Raw genomic sequence first — 6934 nt, 5'->3', positions numbered from 1 at the left:
TTTCAGCCAGGCTCCATCTGTCACCAAGGCCGTGCTTTCCAAATACCAGTCTGTGGAAATCTTCTTTGATGGTTCAAGGTAATTTCTTTATCTTTGGCTCTCGTGAGTGGTGTATATATTTATATAATAGTTATATTAATAGTTATCTTTAGATGCATATGGATAGTATTCTATCACTAACAGCATCATACTTCAAGACAGATCTTGAAATGTTATTCTTTGATGAATACGACACCATTTCTGTTCAGCTTCTCATTCCTAGCGCAGTCAATCATATGATTGTTAAATTCAAGATGCGTGGTGCCCGTTCACCTCACCTCACTTGGGCACGGGATACTGATCTTTCTAGGTTCCATTACAGGTTGCAGAACTTCCAGTTTTTCTAGATCTATAAATTGTATCCTCCACGTTCCAGTTATGAATGGCTTTTGGCAGCTCTTTCCCCTCATTTTAAGTCTTGCCCCATCATCAAGTGAAGGTTCTTCGTTGGATGAGGGTCTGACTGGATCTGCATCGTTAACACAGACTCTGCTGTGAGGACTCAGGTCTTGTCCAGTCATGTGTTGAGTCTTCCCCCTGAGGACTCACCTCCTGGCTCTGTACCCAACAATGTCCTTCTGTGACTTACAGTTCTCAAAGCCCTGCTAATTCAGGAGGAGATGGTCAGTCCCAGTCTGGAAGCTCGACTGAACCTGACCTCCATGGGTGACCCTCCTGGTACCTGACACATCGGTGGCACAGCCTCCAACGTCACAACAACGTGCACGTCACCACAGTTTTCACATGTCATCCATCTAACTTCTTACATAATATCAAGGTTTTCTCTTGTTTGGATTTTAGAACTGTGTTTTTTTGGGGCGATGTTCTTTTTGTTTTGTTGCTCTTTTTTCCTACTTGTAAAAGAGATGATCATAAGGCCTTTTGATGACAGTTTCAAAAGAAAAGTCAAAGAAGTACTTCCGACACTGTTGGAAGGAAGATACTGAGTTGAAACATCAAATAAAGAGAACAGAGCACAGAACCTTAAACAGCATAGCACAGCCGTGTTGAACTGCTGTCTCTGCAGCGCGGGAACCAGGCAGCCTAGGAACCCAGGACAGTGGTGGCAGGAGCAGCAGCTGTCCCTACAGACAACCTGACAGAAAATGGACAAGACACTTGAGTATGCATTTCACAACCACAAATACCCATGAAACACAGCAAATATGTGAACAGTGCTCCAGCCTCATTAACCTTTAGGAATGCACACATTCAATCACAATGGAAATTAGAAATATAGAGTGTTAACGATTGTGTGGGGCGGTAGTGACACTCAGACATTGCTGGTGACCGTGTGATTTGGTAAAACCATTTGGAAGACTGCCTGGCATTAGCTGTTAAAGTTGAACACGTCCACAACTTCTTATATCAAATTCTATTTCTGGACTTATATAGCAGTGAGTATAGGTGGGGACATAAAAGTCAGTCCCTGACATTATTGTTAAGTGAGTTTAAGCAGATATCTCAAGGACCCCAGCTATCTGTACTGTTTTCATTGCCCACCATAATGCTCCATGCATTTGACTTGAAGACCTTTCTAACAGTAAATGTCAAGGCTTCATACTTTGCTTCCCACACTCAAGACCGAACTCAGGGAGACGACCAGCTGCTAGACTTTTGATGACAAAAAAATGTCTCTTATTATGTAACAGGTTACTGAGTTTTCTCCAAAGCCAAGTCTGGTAGCTCCCAAGAGGTCGCTCCTGATGAGTCAACTCAATGGTTTACAGGTAGTGTTTCTGTGACTGTGAAGGTGAAAGATATTAATTAGCCTTTACTGTTGTAGAAGGGGGTATAGCTCAGGGGTAGAGCATTTGACTGCAGATCAAGAGGTCCCCGGTTCAAATCCGGGTGCCCCCTATTCAGCCCTTATTTTGACTTCTTAAACTAGTGACAGAATTTAAACTTCTTGCTCCTTTCCTAAATCCACCGAATGGTGGGATTTCTTAACTCCAAGTATGAATAGAATCATCCAAGTATCTATAGAAGTGTCTTTTCCCAGGCCTCACTCAAGACTAGTTAAATGAACATGTTTAATTATGTTAAAGGCGTGATGCCTTGTAAAAGCTCCACAGTTTCTCGTAGAATGCCGTTCCCAGGATCTCAGGTAATACTGAGAACCAGCTTCAGTGGGGCTTCCAGAACATCGTCCAGCCCCAGGTCACCTCCTCTCAGCTGTGTCTGTGCAGCATCTGTGCTGTGAACCTCGTCTGCATGTGTGTGTGCATTTGTAAATGACCACAATAGCATCTTCATGGAATAAGTGCTATCTAATCTGAAAAAGTGTCTCCCCTGTGATAGGCATTCAGCATTACTGGTTTTCGTTTTCGTTTTCCCTCTTTCCTATACATTCATTGGTGTGGTGGTGGTGGTGGTGGTGGTAGTGGGTTTGTGGCTTATCAGAGATGGTGAGAGTTGATGGGTGAGAGATGTGGGTAGCTGCATCTGTGGGTCATCCATTGAGTGTGTGTAACAAAGTTTGAGATTGCGATGGGATGGGATAGTATCATGTAACAAAACCAAAACCCCAAACTCAACCCATACATTGTCCTGTGATGAGGTAGAATTTCCAAGCCACCCGAATATTTTGCTGAGTGCCATGAATTGTGTTTGTCCCTTAAAACTATGAAATCCCATAGAGGTGAGATAAGGTGTCTAATCATGAGTCATCTAGTCCTGAAGGCAAGCACTAGTTACTATGAGAGCTGAGTGCTACCACAGCACTGAAAAGCATTAATTAGGTCTAGTTGTGTGCAAGGGGGTATAGCTCAGGGGTAGAGCATTTGACTGCAGATCAAGAGGTCCCTGGTTCAAATCCAGGTGCCCCCTAATTTGTGTGACATTTTTATAAATAAAGTGACCATGGTTAACTCTCTGAGCCCGTAGGTTTACCAGACCCTTCTTGTTGGAGCTTGTAAGAACAAACCCGAGATGCTCTCCATCCAGTCTGTATAAAGTGGAGCCACAATGAGTGTGCCTGTATGTGTGGGTTTCACCTCCTTGAGTTCCCTGTAATGCATGAAGCTCACCGTCTTTGATCCTTATGACCATTTTAAAGACTAGAAACTGATTGTTTCACAATTGTGTTGGATAGAGGTCAGAATTTAAGGGGTCAGACATGTTGATTAATTCTGAGTTTGTGAGAGACAAATCGTCCCATGTTTCTCTGCTGGGTTCTGGTGGCGGTCGGCAATTTGTGATGTCTGCTTCTGTTGTCACATCACCTTCCCTCCTCTGGCTATGTCTACATCTGGTCTCCTCTTTCACACATTATAACTTAAGTGAGATAAGGACACATCCTATTCCAATGTAGTAAAAAAAACCGCAACAGCAACAATAACCCCATTACTAATAGAAATGGGGGTAAGGGCTTCAACATCTTTTTCAGGGGACATACAACTTAAAGAACTTACTGAAGAAAATAAAAGACTACACTTTTAATATAGACACGGAGACAACCAAAATCCTCACTACTGGACAATAGGCAACATCATGATAGATGGAGAAATTATTGACTTTGCCAAAGATTTTGTATTCCTTGGATCCACAATCAACATGCGTAGTAGCAGCAGAAAAGGTGTCAGATTTGTTGCATTAGTAAAATCTGCTACCAGAGACTTCATGACCTAAGCCGTGACATTTTCCGTTGCTTCCTAGGAATCTGAAAGTTGGACAGTGATTAAGGGAGCTGGGAGAAGAATGGATGCTTTGAATTGCGGTGAAGAGTATTGACTATATAACGAACTGCCAAAAAGACAAACGAGTCTGTCTTGGAGAAAATGCAATCAGAGTGTTCCTTAGAGGCAAGGATGGAGAAACATTGTCCCACATATTTTGGGCATGTTGTCAGGAGGTGCTAGTCCTTGGAAGAAGACATCATGCTGGGAAAGACAAAGGGTTATAGAGTCACCAGATTGACAGTGACTGGAACAATGGACTTGAGCATGACGGAGATCCTAAGGAAGGTGCAAGATTGAGCCGTGTTCATTCACAGGGTTGCTTTTGTTGTTGTTGTCATCAGGTGTCATCATGTCAACCACGACACACAACAACTTGATGAATGACAGATCTGGGCCCTGCCCTATCCTGTGCTGTCCTCATGATCCCAGGAGGCCACTGTGGTGGTCACTCTGTCAGTCCATGCAGTTGAGGGTCTTCCTCTCTTTCGATGACTTTCTATCCTTCCTACCATGATGCCTCTCTGCAAAGGCTGGTTCCTGCAGAAAAAAATGCCCAAAGTAAGTGAGACAAAGTTTCACCATTCTTGTCTCTGAGGAGCACTGTGGTTGCACATCCTTCAGCACAGATTTGTTCTCTTGGCAGTCCATGCACAGTCATTAATCTCTGCCAACATCAAAATTGAAAAGCATTAATTCTTCTTGTGACCTCCGTACTCATGGTCAATGAATTTGAGGGTTGAGTTCATTCATATAGGATTGGGGGGATAGAGGGGCATGAACCTCCCAAGTCTGTCTCACTGTCTTAAAGACTGGGGCTTAGAGACCCCAGAGTCGATCGTTCACAGGCACAGAGCTCCCACTAGAAGTCCTGACTCAGGGAGCCAGCTCTCGGGCCAGGCTTTCCCTCCACCGACTCTGGGGAAAGCCCGGGTCTCCTTAGCGCATCTGTGGGCCTCACTTTCCCTGAGAATCTCCTTGTGACTTGACTTCAATATTCCCTGGTTCTATGGATTTCTCAGTACAGGAACCTTTGTGCAAATAATGTTCTTCAATCCCAGCTCCTTTCTTAGTCACACTGAGGACCTTCTTTCTATATACATTTCTCTCCCTTTCTCTATTTTATTAGGAAAAAAGTGGTGCAGGCCACAGTGCAGGGGAACTCATCTCACATATTAGCAGGGCTGTGACATGAGGAGGGGTGTTGTGTCTCAGCCCCCTCACACACCTGATCGTACTGTGCGGGATACAAGACTGACAGACGAACCATGGTCAACTATTGGCACACATACTAGGGGTGCAATTAGCACCATAAAATGAACTGGAAAACGTGAACCTAGCAGCAACCCTGTGAGCAGCAGATCTGCACATGGTCCTATCCTGTACCATCCTCATCCTCTCTGCCACTCTAGGGCTTGTGGCTGCAGTCACCTCAACAGTCCACCTCATTGATATCTTTCCCTCTCTTGGTGACTCTCCACCTTTCCAAGCATGATGTCCGTCTACTAGGATAACGTCTCCTAGCAACAGGCCCGAAGGATGTGAGATGCAGCTTTGTTAACTCTGCCTCCAAGGGGCACTCTGGCTGCACTTTTTCTAAGACATATCGGTCCTTTCAGCAGTCCATAGCACTCTTCCCCACCACCACAGTTCAAAGGCGTCAGTTCTTTTCCTGTCATCCTCAGTCATTCTTCAGATCTCAGATGCATAGGAAGTGAGTGAAAAACACCATGGCCTGCGTCCAGGGCACCTTAATCTCAGATAGACAACATTGCTTCTCAGTATTTTGGAGAGATCCCTGACAGTGAACTTTCCTGTGGTACTTAGATCTCCTGATCTCCTGACTGCTAGTACCAGGGGTGTTGATTGCAACTCCAAATAGGCTGAAATCATTGACAACGTCCATTTTCCCTCCATTTATCATGATACTGTTTACCAGTATATTTGTGAGGATTTTTGTCTTCTTGACATTGAGACACAACCTATATTGAAGCCTGTAGTCTTTCATTTTCTTCAGAAAGTGTGTCAAGTCCTCCTCTGGTTGTGTCATCTACACAGCACAATTGGTTGATGAGGCTTCCTCTCATCCTCATGCCACACTCTTCTTCATATAGTCCGGCTTCTTGAAAGATTTTTTTTAATCTAAAGATGGATAAATGTGGAGAAAGGACACAACTCTGACACCTCCCCTGACTTTAAACCATGCCTTAAAAAACACAAAACCAAAAAACCATGCCTTGTACAAATACTGCATAGTGCCACTGTTGTAAAATGGGACTGAAATCGGGATTGGGGGAACATAAGAAATGTGGGCGTAATGTATACGGCATTGAAACAGATGAGGGAGAGAATTGCTTAAAAGGAATATATGATTAGGTATTATTTTCTTGACAAGAGTCCAGAATAAGAGCTGCATACTAAAGTGGACTGGGGTGGGTTGTATAACAAGGAAAGAATTTTTTTTTTTTTCAAAGAGAAAAGCAAAATTGGGGGCAGAGGTGGGCAGGGAGGAAAATGTGCAACATTTGGAAATCCAAAGTCTCTGTAAACACTCATTAAAATTTTATTAATAATTGAAGAAAACCTAACAATGCCTTGTTACTTTGTTCTGTTTGGACAGCAGCCTCTTGGTCTAGGTCTAGGTTTCATATAAGCATCCTTTAAGCGTTCTGGGATTCCCATTCTTCTCACTGATATTCGTAGTTTCTTCTGATCCACATAGCCAAATGCCATTTCATAGTAAATGAAACACAGACATTCTTATGTAATTTTCTTCTTTCATTTGAGTTCTATCTGTCATCAAGGCCTTTTTTCCCCAAATACCAGCCCATAGACGTCTTTGATTTCTTTATCTTTGATTCTTGTGGTTTGTGTGTACATTTGTCTAATAGTTATAGGAACAGATCTCTTTGTATGCATATGGGTAGCATCCTATCCCTAACAGCATCGTATTTCAAGATAGATCTAGAAAATTTTTTAATTTGTTTTTGGTGATGCATACATCATTTCTCTTCACCTTATTGTTGCTAGTAAAGTAGACTGTATGATCATTATATTCAAAATGAGCAATTGCAGTTCATCTCATCTCGCTTGTGCACAAGATGTTGATCTTTCTGAGTTCCATTTCAGCCAGGCTCCATCTGTCACCAAGGCCGTGCTTTCCAAATACCAGTCTGTGGAAATCTTCTTTGATGGTTCAAGGTAATTTCTTTATCTTT

At 43.0% G+C, this 6934-nt stretch overlaps 2 non-coding genes across 2 annotated transcripts; both read left to right on the top strand.

Moving 5' to 3' along the window:
• Positions 1–1827: 1827 nt before the first annotated feature.
• Positions 1828–1899, top strand: TRNAC-GCA. Its single transcript has one exon. It is a non-coding gene; the product is annotated as a tRNA-Cys (tRNA).
• An 897-nt stretch (positions 1900–2796) lies between these two features.
• TRNAC-GCA lies at positions 2797–2868 on the top strand. The gene has a single exon. It is a non-coding gene; the product is annotated as a tRNA-Cys (tRNA).
• Positions 2869–6934: the final 4066 nt, after the last annotated feature.

This window comes from Elephantulus edwardii, unplaced genomic scaffold (assembly GCF_000299155.1).
Source record: "Elephantulus edwardii isolate Elephantulus edwardi_28Jun2011 unplaced genomic scaffold, EleEdw1.0 scaffold00121, whole genome shotgun sequence".
Lineage (NCBI taxonomy): Eukaryota > Metazoa > Chordata > Mammalia > Macroscelidea > Macroscelididae > Elephantulus > Elephantulus edwardii.
The sequence above is the reverse complement of the archived record's forward strand: the minus strand, read 5'-3'. Positions and strand labels throughout refer to the sequence as shown.